The sequence below is a fragment of the Equus caballus genome, chromosome 15 (genome assembly GCF_041296265.1).
Source record: "Equus caballus isolate H_3958 breed thoroughbred chromosome 15, TB-T2T, whole genome shotgun sequence".
NCBI lineage: Eukaryota > Metazoa > Chordata > Mammalia > Perissodactyla > Equidae > Equus > Equus caballus.
In genome coordinates this window covers 75,596,036-75,613,246 of record NC_091698.1, presented here as the reverse complement: position 1 = coordinate 75,613,246, position 17,211 = coordinate 75,596,036, and positions in this window count along the sequence as shown.

Sequence of the window (17,211 nt, the reverse complement as noted above, 5' to 3'; positions counted from 1 at the left end):
AGGCTGAATAGTAACTGCTGTTCATTGACCTTCATCTGCTTCGTATTCTTAACGTAGAAATTCTGCTTTTAAGGGTATAGTCATAGTTACTAGTGGGGAAATTATTTTCTGAATAAAAGTAGCAGTGACCATGTGACCATAGTATCATTACTCACATATGGCATAGAAGAAAATTTTTCATCAAAGGCAGTAAAATTTCTGTTGCTTTGCACAGATTGGATCAAACTATGGTTCTCTTTTGTATCATTTACATTGTCTACTTCCCAAAACATCCTTATGTTGATACACACAGTGTGGTCTATTTAATTCACACTTGAAATCTAAATGCCTTGATTTAACCTCAAAGGAAAATTCTAGGAAGGGTTCTATGTACCCTGAATTACATGCAGAATAATCATTCCTTTAGTGACAGGTTGGTCATCTTTTCCAGCAGATGAGACCCTCCTTGGTAATTCAAGGACAACTTGGATTGCACTGGAGTGGTTCTGTATGAGGCACCTGGGCTGTGAGCAGCCACATGGCCTGAGCTGGCCTGCAGAGCAGTGCAGTCGGTCCTCTAGCTGGGCAAACTAAGTTAATGCTTAGCTCCCAGTTCCAAGCTTCTCTAGTAATTCTTGACCAAACCTGGATTTGAGAGTCCCGGCATTCTACAAGTCTTGGTTCAAAAAAATTAATTACATGTTATCATGATATAAAGCCTTTTTTAAAGGGTCAGGCTAATCTACCTGTGAAGACATAGACTAGGAGGGAATTCCGCATGATGGATAAAGTGGCTGTGAGTTTCCAGATTGCAAATCAGTTAGGTAATGACACTGGAGAAGTCATAAATATCTGTGAATAAGTAATAAAGTGACATTTTGGAAGTACTTCCAACAAATCAACCTTGCTTGAATCTCATCCATCTCCTCGAACCCTTCTACCCATCAGCCTAATCCTACGGAATAATCCTTCCTAATGTCTCTCACATCCTTTGTTTTCTTGGTCCCCTGCCACTATTCTAGTTCAGGTCCTCATCACATCATGCCTGGATTATTGCAACAGCCTCCCCATCGGTCTTCCTGGCTCATTTCTCCCTGCCTCTGGTCCATTCTTCACACTGCCATCAAGCTCAGGGCTTCATTTTTCCTAACATACCACTTTTGACACGCTCTGGCTGTGCTCAGAAATCTCTGTCGGTTTCCCACTGCCTTCTGAGTGAAGTCTAGATGCACAGTATGGCAGCTGAGGTCCTCCAGGTTCCAGCCCACCTGCCCAAACTTCTCTCTCCCCATTGCCCAAAGCACCTGCCAGGAGGAGGCGCTCACTGTCTGTCCCCAGCAAACCTGTGCCTCTCTGCTCTTCGGTCTCTAAAAAGCTTTTCCCCTTCCTCTCTGCCTCTTCAAACCCAAACTTCCTATTAGGGCTCCGTCCCCTAAAGCTTCCCCGCCCTTTCCAGTCCATCCTGGTCTAACTGAGTGGCTTTCTTGTATTACTTACTCTATTTCAATAGAAGCTTCCTGGAGATGCAGAGTAACTTGACTCAAAGGGGAAAAACAAAAAAAACAATTAGGAATTTGGGGTACCAAGACCTATGGCAGAGGAGCTACTTTGGGTAAGAGGTCAGAGGGTCAGAGGGCCATGTAGATGACCACATACTCACCCCAGCTCTGTGTCCACACTGCCTCTATCTCAGAAGCGTGACAAGGAAGCTTGTGCTGGCTCTTCCAGCTAACCCAAGGCCGTGGTCCCCCTCTTTGCTCCCTGAGTAGAGGGTTATGTCCGCACTGGCAATCGCCTTTATTTTGCTCCCCTGGATAATTTGAAAGCTATATATTGTTCCTCGCTTGTTCGGAGGCAAAGGAATAAGAAGGAGATGAGAACAGATAAAAAAGGAGGTGTTTGTTTTTATTTAATTCTATTTTAATGTGTCCCTGAAAGTCCACTTAGGAAGACAGAAACCACTCTAGAAATTTCAACTGGAGAATTGGTTCACAGATTATAGAGATACTCACATCTATGTTACCCCACCACCACTGCCAGGACTGGAGGAACAGTAGGAGGGGGTGACTCAACCAGTCCAGAATGCAGGGCCATCAGGCGGGGGGCTGCTTAGAGGGACCTGGAAGCATGGAGGGATGGCCTTCCCTGTAGGACCCGGAGCCAAAGAGAAACACAACCAATGCTGGAGATGCCAGAGGAAGGGGGTTAGAAAGTGAGAAATGACCTTCAGTCTCCCTTTCTTCTGCCCTCCAGAATTCTACCAACGCCTCCGGGGTATAAGCTGCCTGAAACCTGGAGGTCTAGAGAGCCTGAGAAGAATGGAAATGGATCTGAGAGCACACTGGCAGCTGGGTAGCCCATCTAGTACACAGTCCCTCAACTCCCGTTCCTTATTCCTCCTCAGCCTGCTCCCCACCCTCCTCACACCTGTCAGACCCTTGGCCCTTCCCTGCTTCAGGGCCCTCACTACCTTCCAGATGATCATCTGACACCTCTGTGATGCCCTCATGCTCTTGACCTCTGCCCCACCAGCCCTAACCTTGCCCCCCGGTCCTCTCTGCACTCCTTCCTGAGCTGCTGAGCACTGATAGAAGACAGCCAGAGCTGGACTCACTGAAGCCACCAGACACAGACTGTTGAAGCTTCCTGTGGGCCCTCAGGGCTGTGGGACAATCCTTTGAAAACCTTTTGTGGATTTCCAACATCTCTCATCTTGGGTCTCCAAATCTTTCCTCAAGCAACCAACAAAACCTCCTTCCTTCAGGCTTACCTCCTACTTTTCCGAGACCTCCAAGGCCATCAAGCAGCTCCTCTCTCAGTGTCTCTCCTGTCGTCTTTCAGTCATCCTCCCTTTTCTTCCTGTCTCTGAGGAAGGAGCACTTGTCTTTCTTGTCCTGTGCTCTTGACGCCATTCCTTCCTGTCTCCTCTGTAACTTTGTTCCAGTTATTGTCCCTTCTATTTTTCTGTTTTAAAGTTCCCCGCTCCGTCGGCTTCATTCTTTCTACCTATAAGTGAGCACAGGTGCTCCATTCCTTACAAACAGCAACGACCACGAAAAGTCCTTTGACCCCTTCTATCCCTTCAAGCAAGTTTCCCATCTTTCCCTTTCCCTTCAAATTTATTGAAAAAGCTAAATTAACCCATCATGTGTTTTTCATGACCTTGTGATCGTCTATTCCAGTGGCTTTTACCCATCTTTCTTCTCTGTGACTGCCCCAACATTAGACTCCACTGACAACCTCCCCTACCCCCACCTCTTTCTGGAATCTCTTCCCCACTGACTTCTCTGAAGTTGCCCACACTTTGCTCTCCTCCCTCGGGGCCCTCTGATAACCCACTCTCTTTGATAACTCCTGCATGGATTCTTTTTGTTTTCTCCCCCTTCACCTGTGCAAACATGTAGGTATTTCTCTGGTCTCCGCCCTCAGTTGTCATCATGCTCTCCATGTTCTGTGCCATAAACTCCCAACCCTGGCACAATGCCATGCAATTGGGAGGGAACGCTCAACTCCCACCTTCTCCCTGTGGAGTGAAAGGTCTGGATCCCCTATCTAGCACCACAAACTTTAAGGCTCCCACCAGAGAGACGGGCCCAGAAAACACCTATCTCTGAAAGCCAATGGGGCTTGCGTCCACAAGACTGACAGGCTATAGAAAACAAAGAAGCAATTCTTAACTGGCAAATGAGCACTCACTGAGGCTATCTGTCCCAGGGCTCAGCAAGGGGGCGCAGGCAGAAGTGCCCAGCTCCCAGTCTCTCCCTGGAAGAAGAAGGACTGTATACTTTACATCCTGCCATACCTAGGTGCTAATTTGCATGCATTAGGGGATAGCTACAACCCTCCAAGGAACCCGGAGGAGCCACTGGGCAGTCCTACCACCGTCTCTCTCTGGCTCACTCCGACTATTAAACCACAAGACCAACATCTCTCTGGAAGGAGCTTGAACACAGGCCTGGTGCTCCAACTTTTGTGGCTGCTGTTCAAGGGATACTGTATTATACAATTAAATTTTGTATAGTTAAAATTTGTCAAGAGAGGAGACCTTAAGTGTTCTTACTAAAGACGAAAAAAATAGGAAATATGTGAGTGATGGATGTGTTCATTAACTTGATGGTGGGAATCCTTTTGCAATGTAGAAGCATATCAAATCATCAGATTGTAGATTTTAAATATATTACAACCTTACTTTATCTTATATCATCTTATATTATCAACCTCAATAATGTTGAAAATAAAATAAATTAAATAGAAATAAATGCTGTTTAAGCCCACCGAGACTTCGTCCCTAACTACATCCTCTTCCCTTTTCTGGCTACCCTTCTCAGAAGTAACTATTGGCCTGAATTTTGCATTTGCAATTCTCTGGCTTTTCTTTATAGTTTTTATTGCATATGATTGTGTTCTTAAAATATATATGTATATATACACATTGTTTAGATTTGCATGTCAACCTTCATCGCAGTTTCCACCAAATGCTGGCTGATCTCCTGGCTGATTTCCCTACTTCTTGCTTTATCCTATGGCCATTCCATATCCTCCTCTGGTCTCTGATGAAGTCATGTCACTGCTCAACAGCCTTCAGGGACTCCCCACTCACCACCGAATCAATTTCCTTCACAACTTTAAAATTCTGAGCTTTGGGGCTGGCCCGGTGGCCGAGTGGTTAAGTTCGCGCGCTCCACTGCAGGCGGCCTAGTGTTTCGTTGGTTCGAATCCTGGGCGTGGACATGGCACTGCTCATCAAACCACTCTGAGGCAGCATCCCACATGCCACAACTAGAAGGACCCACAATGAAGAATATACAACTATGTACTGGGGGGCTTTGGGGAGAAAAAGGAAAAAATAAAATCTTTAAAGAAAAAAAATTCTGAGCTTTGCCAAGTCCCTTAATTTTTCTGAGCCTCGGTTTCTTAATCTGTCAAACAGGAATGAAGATACTCACTTTGCAGGATTGTTTTGAGGATCAAATGAGACAATTATGTACAGTGCACACCATGGGACCTGACACTTAGTAGGGATGCAATATATTGGAGCTGATCTTCTTATTTTTATCACATCTCCCTGGGCCGTTCTTTTCTTAGTGATTATTATTACTCCTCCCTGAACTTTTTCCCAAGCCATAGCACATGGCCCTGCACATATTGAGTGGTCGGGAAAGGTTTGTGGAACGTGAAATAAACCAGCCTTGGTCAACTCACACATGAGTTGATAATGCCTGGGGTAGGGACTCCTACTCATGGGTCTTTGAAGAATCCCCAGAGGGAGGGCAATCCTGCCTATTCTGAAAGGAGGGAGGAGGATACTGACAGTTTCTCTTGCTAAGGAAAGTAAATAAGATGTTATGAGATCTTTAAAACATTTTCAGTAGCAATGTATGGGTATGGGCTTGGGCTGCGCTGCTCTTCCAGCTGGCTTTTGTCAAGTGTTAGTTGGCTGCCCTCAAAGCAGAGCTGCCTGCTTGGGAGGACCACAGGATTAGCTGGGGCCCCAGCTGGAGGGAGGGAACCCACTCCTCTGATATGTACAGTTGCCTTGGGGCCTGGAACCCATTCCTTGCTCGGTTTCCAAAGATTTTTTAGATTTTAGATTATACAGAGTTGGCAGGACTCTCTGCTAAGCCCTTGTCTCTGTGTGTGAACTGCTTGTCACTTGCCTCTTCCTCCAGGCTTTTTCAAAGAAGATGGAAGAAATTCATGGCTGTAAATGACTGAGGCCCTCTATGGTGGTGTTATTTATGCATAATTTTGACAGGCTGTCTCCTTATTGAGAAATGGCATGTTTCTTATCTTTTGAGAAAGATCGTTCTCATTAATCTGAGACGTGGTACTATAAATGATGCTGAAGTAGGGCAACATGTGATCAGTCTTAGCAAAAATACATCCCAGGAGGCCTGTGGTCCATACAAAACCACTTCATCTTTACTTTGGTTTGTTTCCCCGGTAGGTCCTCATCCCAGCCTCTGCATTACCACTGCCTGATCTTCAGACTTGCAAAGGGAAGTTGCCCTTTGTTTTCTAAGGAGTACCGTGTTTTAGAAACTATATACATACTGAAAGGCAGAACAACTTGAATAAATGTGCAGCTGTTTGAACTGAATTGTACGTGTACATGAATATATTTCTATATATCAAATCAACAAAGTAGAATAGTGTTCTATGATAAGAAAGGTATATTAACTACTCAAAAAAATGATAAAAGTTTATCTTCTATCTTGGGTAGCACAGAGTGACTTATCAAATGTCAGTGGTTATGCTAACATTTACTTTAGCAAAGAGATAATTACAAGAGTTGAAAAGCCTATTGAACCCATCAGATTGTCCACACATCAGCTGGTTTTCATCCAAACCAGTTTATAACCTAAAACAGGAAAGTCTTTACTTTAGATGCAACCGAGGTCATAACCTTTTGTCTTTTGCTCTTAAAAAGGTTCCATGGCCTGAGTGACCCCAACCAAGTTTCACATTGTCTCTGAGCTTCTGGATGCGGCTCTGCTGCTGATGTCAGCAGGGCGAGGAGCTGACCAATTGCAATTCTAGCTGCAATTTCCACCAAGGGAAAATGTTTCTATGAAGGTAGACATGGCCTCTCATGGGTAACAGGCCAAATGAGTCATAAACTACATTTGAATAGCCAATGCACAGGGTCCTGGAGGAATAATAGTCAGGTTATCTCCATTTTTGTATAGTTTGTTTGAAAGTCTGGGTAACTTGCAAAATAAGCCTTTTCTCGGAGGTCTTAGTTATAAATTGTGATTTGACATTGAAAATACAGATACATTAGATGGTTTGAAACTTCTTCCTGACCTTTGTGAGAAAGCATCAAATACCACTCAGATATGCTTCTCTATATGCAAAAATGTAAACAGTTGCATGCGGAGCCAATGTTCTTTTTCCCAGTGGCACTCGCTCTGAGGCCACTCTGTCTTAATTTCAGATAGAACATCATTTGGCAGTGGCCTCTATCACTGAGGATTTCCCCTGCCCACACTTGGAATTATTAAGTAAATAATTGCTTATAGCAACTGGACAACTTCCTCTTTAAAGAAATCAGGGTTTTCTTGTAAAACAATTCTTTTGTGTGCCTAAAAATCCTTTGTAAAATAATTACTCTTACTCACCATTATGTCATCTTCAACTTTCTTAAAGTAGTTTTCCTTAAAGCCGACCCAGATCACCTACATAGGTTTGCTACACAATCATGTACAGTTTCAGGTTTGAACTTCCACGCTTTCAGCCAAATCTCACTTTCCAGAAAGGGTGGGTGGCAGTTCCAGCCCTCTCCTTTTCACCACTACTTCATTCACGCCTTCGTCTGACATTTATCAAGGTGCCTGATTGCTGGGCACCACACTGGACTTTATAGATCTCAAAACAAAAAAGACCCTCAGTGGAGGAGGTGAATTTGCAAACAAATCACTGCAACAGGGTCAGATGATTGCCGCCAGAGAGGCACTCGGAGGACGGCCTGATCACCTTGCTTGAAGGAGTCAGAGAAGTTTCCACAAGGAGACGACATTTGAGCTTGATCTTGCAATGGTGCACCAGGCCAAAGAGAAGGAAGGAAGGGCTTTGAGGTTAAAAAAATATCAGCATGCAAATGCAGGGGTAATATGGTGAATATTTGGTGGTACAAGGTGGGGAGTAGCAATTCACGAATCATACACACACACATACAATCATTCACCACATCACGACGTTTCGGTCAACAATGGGACTGCAAATATGGCTGTGGTCCCATCAGATTAATACCATATAGCCTAGGTGCATAGTAGGCTATACCATGTAGGTTTGTGTAAGTACATTCTATGATGTTTGCACAATGAAATCACCTAGCAACACATTTCTTAGAACATATCCCCGTCGTTAAGCGATGCATGACTGTATATAACCAAATGCCTACTATGTGCCAAGCATTGGGCCAATTGCATTTTATTCATGATCTCATTTAATTTTCACAACAATGCTATGAGGTAGGAATTTTTAAATCATTATTTTACAAGTGAGAAAGGTGTTATTGCTGCTGCTTTACAGAAGAGGCTCCACATGGTGAAGGGACATACTCAAGGTCACAGAGCTCATCAGGTGTCACTAACACCAAAGCTTTTGCTCTTAGCAACTGTGTGGGCAGGTTCAGGCAAGTGATGAGGGTCCTTCCATGCCAAGTAAAGACTTCGGCCTTTATCCTCTTGGCAATGGGACACCATCAATATGTTTTCAACAAAGCAATGAAACACTGTGGTTAAGTTTCAAAAGGCTAACCATACAGCAGGAATGTGGAGGAAGGGTTGAAGTAGGAAGAGATCAGAGACAAGGAAACCAATTAGGAGGACATTAAAAATAGTCTAGGTAAGGCATAGTGAGGACCTGAACTAAGGCAGGAGTGACAGAGCAGCAAAGATCTCAGAGACGAGAGAGATTTCAGAAATAAAATAGGGATATATGCAGAGTGATGGGTGGCCCGGGTTACCAGGTTCTTTGTTGCAACCCACAGAACCTATGTATTCCATCTAGTCTAAGAAGAAAATGAATTTGCTAAGTGATATAAGAGAGCTTACAGAGCCTTTGTGAGGGCCAGAGAATCAGATTTGCAGCTGTTGCAGCTCAGAGAAGCACCTGAATTGCATCAAACTGCATTGGGCTTAAGAACTTAGGCACCTAGGTATTCATTTCCTATTGCTGTCATAATAAATTACTGCAAACTTAGGAGTCTAAGACAACACAAATTCATTCTCTTATAATTCTGAAAGTCAGAAGGCCAAAATGGTTCTCACTGGTCTAACATGAAGATGTCGGCAGGGCCTTGCTCCTTTCTTGAGGCTTGAGGACAGAGTCATTTTCTTTGCCTTTTCCAGCTCCTAGAGGCTGCCCGCATTCCTTGGCTCATGGCCCCTTCCTCCATCTTCAAAGCCAGCAGAGTAACATCTTCATATCTCTCTTTCTCTCTGACTTGTGCTTTCATTGACACGTCTCCTCTCTCCTTCAGCTTCCAAGATCACATTGCCTTCTCTGACTCTGACCCTCCTGTTTCCTTCTTCTAAGGACTCTACAGATTACATCAGGCCCCCTCAGATAATTCAAGATAATCTCCTCATCTCGGTATCCTGAGCTTGATCACATCTGCCTCATGAGGTCACATATTCATATTCAGGTTCTAAAGATTTGGACATGGACATCTTTGGAAGGCCATTATTCTGCCTACCACAGTAGCTTATTTGTCAAATTCTGGCCTCAGGCCTCTACCCAAAGGACCTCATCCCTGTCTGTGAAATGTCACTACATCCACCCTTACCAGAATGGCTTCAGTGTAGGCCTTCTTCACATCCACAGCTTCCAAATCACTGTCTCAAATGGTTGCATGTGATCAGGGGAGTCTGGGTCACGTGCCCAAACCTTAGCTACAAGGAAAGCTACTTGGAAAGCAAGTTCTGACTTCTTCCTTAGGGACAAGCAGGCTCTAAGGGGAGTGCTCAAAAGTTGCTGGATGGTCAAAAACATGACAGATATCTACTAAACCCAGTCAAAGCTCAGGCAATGCCATGGGTTCGGTTGCCAGTATCACACTGAAGAGAGCATTTGCAAACTGGAACCAAGACAGCAGGAATGGTGAGGGAGCCTGACGCCATGACTCAGGGGTATTTGTGGACCTGGGGACGTAAGGCTTAAAAGTCACACAATTGAGGTTTCCTAATGATGAAGAAGGGCTTGCACATGGAAGAGAGATTGGACTTGTGTGTCTTCAAAAGGCCACCCCAGGGCTGCAGGGTGATACAGTAGCAGCATGTTCTGCCTCTCAGTCAGCATGCTCCAAGAACAGACGGGGGGCCCCAGCAGGTGATGGAGCTGTTGCCACTTGAAATTTCAAGAGAGAAGCACGATGACAAAATGTTAGGGCACAAAGAAAGGATTCAAATATCAGATGAGAATTGCACTGAATGCCTTCTAAGTTTTCATCATTTTGTTCTTATCCAATAACCCAGTTATTTGTAGGTACTAAGGGCCAATTTTACATAATTTTACATAGAAGTAGTACTTTTAAGGAGAAAATGCTTGATTTTTTTTATCTTATCCTTATATTTAATTTTCTGATTCTTGATTCCTTGCTTTTTTTTTAAGAGTAAGTAAGTAACATTTTTTAAAACAGTATAGCTTGTTCCCAATCTGACTCCAGAGTCTGGTTTTTATCTCGGGCCTTCTGCGGTGTTGGAGGACTTGACATGCCTTTTGTGTTTTGTAATGTCTTCATGTGAACAACAGGCCTGGAAAGGTCGATCCCCCAGTGCCGATGCCAAATGTTGACTGGATCGAAGTTGATGAATTTATATAGGAACTAAGTGATGCCAATCTGTTTTCTGTTTTTGTTTGCAATTCCCTGTCTGCATTCCAACCTTGGTAGCGAAGCCATGGTCAGCTGCTCCAGTTTATCACCTCCGTGCAGAGATGGTGGTGGAAGGCGTTGGGGCTGAGAGTGGGGTCATGGTGACCTGCTTCTTTCCAAACTGCTCACAGGCTTACACATTTACGCACAGGCACAAAATACAATTTGGAAAGTTACTTTGCAAAACTGTGAATCTAATGCAGGGAATACACACGTTTCTGAGATGAAAGTCTAGATGTTTTTGCTTGCATTTAACCTAACCTTCTTTTATTCTAATTCAAACTCCACATGGCCTGATATGGCACAGATTTCCCAAGCGACCGAGGCAGCATTAGTAACAGGCACTTAGGCTTTTGCATCCTTTTTTGTAAAATGGGAAAAACAACTTCTGTTCATCTGCAAAGCACCATAACGGATAGGTTTGCAGATAAGAGGCTGCAGTTTCTAAAACTGTCATGCATCCCAGGTTCAAAGAGTGGGATGTGTATGTGTGTGTGTGGGGGTGTGTGTGTGTGTGTGATGGTTGTGAGGATAGGGAAGGGGTATAGGAAGCTGCAAAAATAGTTTTTAAAAATTTCTTAGCGCTTTGTTGACCCTGTTCAACCAAACTTTACCCCAAATAGCTAAAAGTAATTATGTGGTATATTCATAGGCATGTATTTTTTTTCCCCTTTATTCTTAGAAAGCATTCCTTCTGGGTTGTTTAGTTTTAGTTCTGAGCAGACAGCTATGCTGCGTGAAAATAGAGTGAATCTTAACGAGCAGGTGTTGCAATCAAATAAAATTTACAACAAAAGATACTCTGACAGATATTCACGATATGGATAATACTCCCAGCCTGTGATTAGCTAGAAGCACTAAGCAGCGATCCTCATAAATAACTGTAATTAGTGATCTTTTAACACAGCTAAACCAACTCACCGTGTCTCTTCTTAGAATTTCTCTAGACTTTATAAATAGAATATGTGAAGCATCCCCCGACGTTCAGTCTAATTCCCCCACAGAGACCCTTCTTTGTTTCTGTCTCCACTCCCCACTCCCTTTCTTTCTCCTTCCTCCACCCATCTTTCTCCTGCAGCCAATCCAGCTCAAATAGTGCTTTTCACTCTCAATTTTTCTCTCCTTTTCATTAAAAGAGAAAAATTTTGCATCTGACCCACCCCCCCCACCCCCCCCACCCACCCCCCCCCCCCGCCGCCGGCAACCAAGCAGTCAGAGTTCCATGTGGCCAAGTCTTCCTTCTTAAAGATTCCCAAAAGGGCACCCCAGCTGTCTCTACTCCCCAGCCCTGCAGGGAGCAGGTGGGCTCAGGAGTCCAGGTGGCCAAGGGCTAGCGGGGGCGGGAGGTGGGTGACAGAACTACAGCAGACGTTTCTTTACGGTGACGCCTATACACTAGTCGGGGAAGAGTGAGGCAGGCAGGAAGGAAGCTGGGCACAGCGGTGGAGAATAGATAGAGGGAACCAGCTGGCCCGGAGACCTATGTCCCTCTGAGCATTAACCCCATGGCCCCGACTCCTGATCCAGCACAGTTTAAGGCTGCGGCCAAGGCAAGCTCTTACAACACACCTGCTCCACCCATAGCTCACCCAGAGCTGTAGCAGGAGAAGCTAGCCAGCTGTTCCCACCTCTAACGACACGCAGATTCAAAATGTTTAGAGGTTGAATGTTATTGAGAAGAGAGAGGATGAAGCTACTGAGCATTGGAAGTAGAGCCCGAGGGAGGGTAATCGGACCGCACCACGCGCCCTGGGCAGCCCAAGAGTCTCACCTCCTCCCCTCTGCCCTCCTGACCTGCCTGAGACCTTCCACTTGCTCTCCCCACACACGTGTGCGTGCACAACCACACACTCAGACACCTTCACTTCCCTGAGGTTGTATGTCAGAGGCAGCTATAGGGCTTGGAAAACAATAAGAGGTTTCTGAAATCTCAGGAGGTAAAATGGGGACTTTTTCCAACATGCTTTCTGTTTACCACTCCTGCCCTGCAGCCTCTGCGCCCCCACCTCCCAAGCCCCACCCTTCACCGGGCTCCCCAAGTCTGAAAGCACAGGGTAGCTAACAGGAGCCCTAATTCCTGGGACTTTACCTTCTTCCCCTCAGGGAAGCTGCTGACGAGATAGGGCATTCCCATCATCTCAGCAATCGCATTTGCTTATGCTCTGGTCCTTTATCCCTGATTAGCCACGTCCTCCCTCCTTGAAATCCCCTGGGATTCTCTTTTGTGGCTACTGAGTTCCCACCCCTGGTACAGAGCACCTAGTCCTGTACTTGTCTGCTTTCTGACTGGCAAGTCACAGCAGGCTAGACTGGCTTGCTTCAGCCTGAGAGGCTGGGGGAGGGATGACAGGCCAGAAAAGGGGTAGGAGCATCGACCACCAAAAGGAGGAATGATATCCACTGGACTGGTTAATCTTTACAGTTGCAAGCACTTTCAATACAGTATCTGATAGTCATTCAACAAATCAGTATGGAGGCCCACCTCTGTGCAGTCACTGTTCTGGACTCTGCATACACAGAGGGAAAAAAACAAAGTCCCCAACCTCATGAAGCTTCCATTCTAGTGGAGGAGACAGGCAACAGACAATAAACATACGGTAGAAAGCCAGCTAGTGTACTGGACATTTCTCATCTTTTTTTGGCTGCCCAGAATCTGAACCTCCATCCTGTGTCTGGAGATACCCTACCTCATGGAGTCTTGTGGGGATGCAGAGCCCACGGCCCGCTACGTAGAAACCAAAGATAGTGGTTTGATCAGCCTCCCTTGTAGAATGAGCCAAGACCTGAGGCCAAGGCTTGACCAGTCAGACACCCCGGCCCATACTTTGGGTCAGGAGCGGTGATTCAAGGACACAGGGACTGCAGAAAACCCCTACTGGTGGTGGCAGCATCTGCAGTGAGATGGAGATTCCAGGGCACCGGAGGCAGTGGGGTGCAGCAGAGCTAGGGTCTGGGACAGTGGCACTGGTGACATAACCTGTGGCAACAGGGGCAGCAGAGTTCTCACCAGCTGGTGTGAATCATGCATTTTCTTGGCTATGAACCACTGAGCCCTCCCAAGTATTTCTTGAGCTCCTGAAGTCTATTAATAAATCCCTCTTCTGCTTAAACTAGCCAAGGATTCTCAGACTTTCACCTAAGGACAGGTAACACCTAACACAGGTAGTTACAAGAGCAGTGACAAAAACAAAGGTAGATGAGGTCATGGAGAAGGATGGAAGGCTGTTTTATTTAAGTGGTCAAACAAGCCTCTCTCTGGACTTTTAAGTCTCTCCAGAAAGCAAGAGAGCAAAGCCACGTGAAAACCGGGGGAAAGAGAACTCCAGAGAGAGGACCCAAGTGCAAATGCGAGGCATAACCAGCTTGTGAGTCTGACGACTGCCAAGAAGGCCAGCGTGCCTACAGCAGAGATACAGGTTCAGGTCGGAAGGGTCAGCAGGGGCCGGAGCTGGGGCTAGAGCTGGCTAGACCAGTGCGTGGAGTTTGAATTTCATTCTATGTGTGAGGAAAGCCCCTGGGGGTTTTGAGCAGGGATGACATGGTCTGGAAGTTACAAAGACCGCTCTGGATGCTATATGGCGAACAGCTGGTAGCAGGACAAGAGTGGAAGTGGAAAGATCCGAGACTACTGTGGTGGTCCAGGAGCAAAGCGGCGTGGCTTGGTCTCTATCGAAGCCTCGGGTGTTTGAGGTGGGGGTGGTGAGAAGAGGTCAGATGAGGGATATATTTTGAAGGTGGAGCTGACAGGCCTCACTGTGGATTAGATGTGGCGTACGAAGGAAAGGAGTCAAGCATGAGTGCAAGTTTTTGGGACTGAGCCACTCACTGAGATGGGGAAGATTAAGAGAAAAACCAGTTGGAACATGGGGACGCCGAGATCAAGAGTTCAGCTTTATCTTCAGTAACGTCATGTGTAATGTTGCATAATCTCTTTAATTTTTGATGGACCGCAGTTTATTTAATCAGTCCTCTGTTGTTCATCATTTGAGTTGGTTCCAGAATTTTCCTCTTATCAAAATTTTGTTATAGCAAAGCTTTTTATACATCCATGATTATGATTATATCCTTAGAATATATTTCCAGAACTGAAATTTCTGGGTCAAAGGATGGCTTAAGACTTTTGATACATATTGTCAAATTGTCTTCAGGAAAATCACTAGTTACATTCCACCAGCAATGGATGTGTGCCAGTTTCTTTACATCTTACCAATGCTAACAGTATTTTAGAAAAAGATTACAATTTGACTACCCATAAATTTCATTGTTTTAATTTGCACTTCCTTGATTGCTAATGAGGCCAAACCTTTTTAACAGACTTATTGACTATTTCTTTTTTTGTGAATTATTTGCCCTTTGCCAATTTTTAATTGGAATTCCACCTTTTTCTTATTTATTTGTAAGAACTCTTTATATATTAGAGGTATGAAAATTTGATTTCATATACTTGGAATTTTTTCCTGATTTCTCATTTTCTTTTAAATATAGTTTATGTTTAATTTTTAAAATATACATATTATACCTTTTTAGAAGTTGATTCTCAGGTATTTTATATATTTTTAAAATTTCTACTGTATATGGCACCTTTTTCATTTATCTTTGAACTTTTTATTCGTAGGACAAGATATTAGCATACATATATTTATTTTCTAACTGACTATTATCTGATCTCTTTTATATTATTTTCTTTTTCAACAGATCCTCTTTGGTTTGTGGTGTAGACAATCTCATCATCTGCAAACAATAATTTCATCCTCCTGTCTTCAACCCCTTCCCCTCATTTTATTAAATTGGCTGGAACATCCTCATCATTGTTTAAAAAGCATGAAGATGGCCAACTTCTTACATTCTCCCTGACCTGTAATGTGAAGTGCCCTGTTTTTTCACTATTGTACATGGTGTTGACTATTGGGTCTGCATTAATGTTCTGTCACTTATTAAAGAAGTGACCTCTTAAAAAAATAAATAAAAGAAAGAGTTCAGCTTTAGATCCAGTGAGTGTGAAACACCTATTAGACGTCCCAGTGGGGATGAGGAGTCGGCAGTTGGCTATGAGAATCCGGAGTTCAGGGGCAAAGGCAGAGCTGGAGCTAAGCCTGTGGGATTCCTCAGCACATGAGGGAATTTATAGCCATGAAACTCGGAGTGTTCACCCAGGGGTGAGTGTGTCTGGAGAAGAGGGGCCTCAGGCCAGAGCCCTGGGGAACCCAGATGAAGAGATTACAAAGAGGAAGAGGATCCAGCAAGGAGACTGAGAAACAGGAAGAGAACCCAGGCGGCTATGTCCTGGAGGTCAAGAAAAGAAAATGATTTACGATGACCCTGAGGGCTTCCAGAGGATGCTTGTATCCCGCAGGTAAAGTGACTGAGGCTCAGAAAGGCTGGGCCACCCCATTTCAGGGCTCAGCCCGGTGCCTCTTCTGGGAAAAGAGGCCCCCTACTCCAGAATGTGCTTCACTCTGCACAAGTCGGTCGGCAGTGTGGCCACACACTATGCCTGCCCCCTTTCTCTCTGAAAAGAGCCCATTGTAACTTCTTTAGGAAGGAAACACCTCAATCGGAGGAACATGACTCGCTTCCTACTAGAGCAGACTTTTACTTAGGATTGAGCTCCATGCCAGCCCCACGCCCACAGGGAGCAATGAAGGAAAGAGGAGGAAGGGTACCCCAGACGCGCCTGTGGAGGAGGGGTTAGCAGGAAAGTCTCTGGGGAGCTTGGAGCGTGGCGGGGCTGTAGGCCCACAAACGCAGCCTCTCTCAGCTAGAATCTCTCCTCTCTCCTCCTCAAGTCTGTCCCCTGGAAGGGCCTGAGAAGTGGCCTAAAGGCAGTCAGTCTGGGCGCTTGCCGGTGGCTTAGTGTAACCCATAGACGGCTGCCAGCTTTTTCCAGGGAAGGTTAAAGCCAAGCATTCTTTCACTCATTCAACAACTCTGCTGAGCACCTACTTTGTGGTCGGCCGTGTGCCAGGTATGGGGACACGGCAGTAAAGACGGAAGATTGTTTCACATCCTCCTGAACTTAGAGTCTAGTGGGAGAAATTAAACAATCACTCAAACACCTCTGTAATCACAACTGCCATGAGGCTCTAAGGGAATGTTCCCGGGGCATATAATGGCGGTCCTGATGGAAGCCAGGCAGGGATTCCTGCCTGCAGAAGTGATAGAATCTGTAAAAGCAGGAGGGAGGGGGCAGGAATCTGTCCCCTGGGTTTTTAGAAGCTGGCCAGTCACTGTTATGCCATAGCAAGGATGCTTTAGGTCCCCAAAGCCCAGATCAAACAGTGGAGCATGAAAATGGGTCACTTATTCCGGGGAGGAATTGAGAAGCTGAATCTGGCTGCCTAAGGTGGCTGGTGTGGGGGGTGTTCTTCTTTCAGGGCAGCAGCTTGGGGCCCAGCGACCAGGGCCAGGAGATACCCAGGCTCCTGAATCAGAAATGACAATACCCAGCATCAGCAGCAAATAATTGTGAATCGTTTGCTAAAAGAAGATCAGAAAATCACACAGTGTTGCTGTTTTTAATTTTTTGAGGAACCTCCCTACTGTTTTCCACAATGGCTGTCCTAATTTACATTCCTACTAGCAGTGCACAAGGGTTCCCTTTTCTCCACATCCTGGCCAACACTTGTTATCTCTTGTCTTTTTGATAATAGCCACCCTGACGGGTGTGAGGTGCTATCTCCTTGCGGTTTTGATTTGTATTTCCCTGATGATTAGAGATGCTGAGCACCATTTGAATGTCTTCTTTTGAAAGTGTCTATTTTTTCATATGTGAAAAATATTTTAATTAGCTGTTAAAAAAGCAAAATAAGGAGAGGCACAGAAGGAATGTCTGCCTCTTGTGAAAGTCAGAGGAG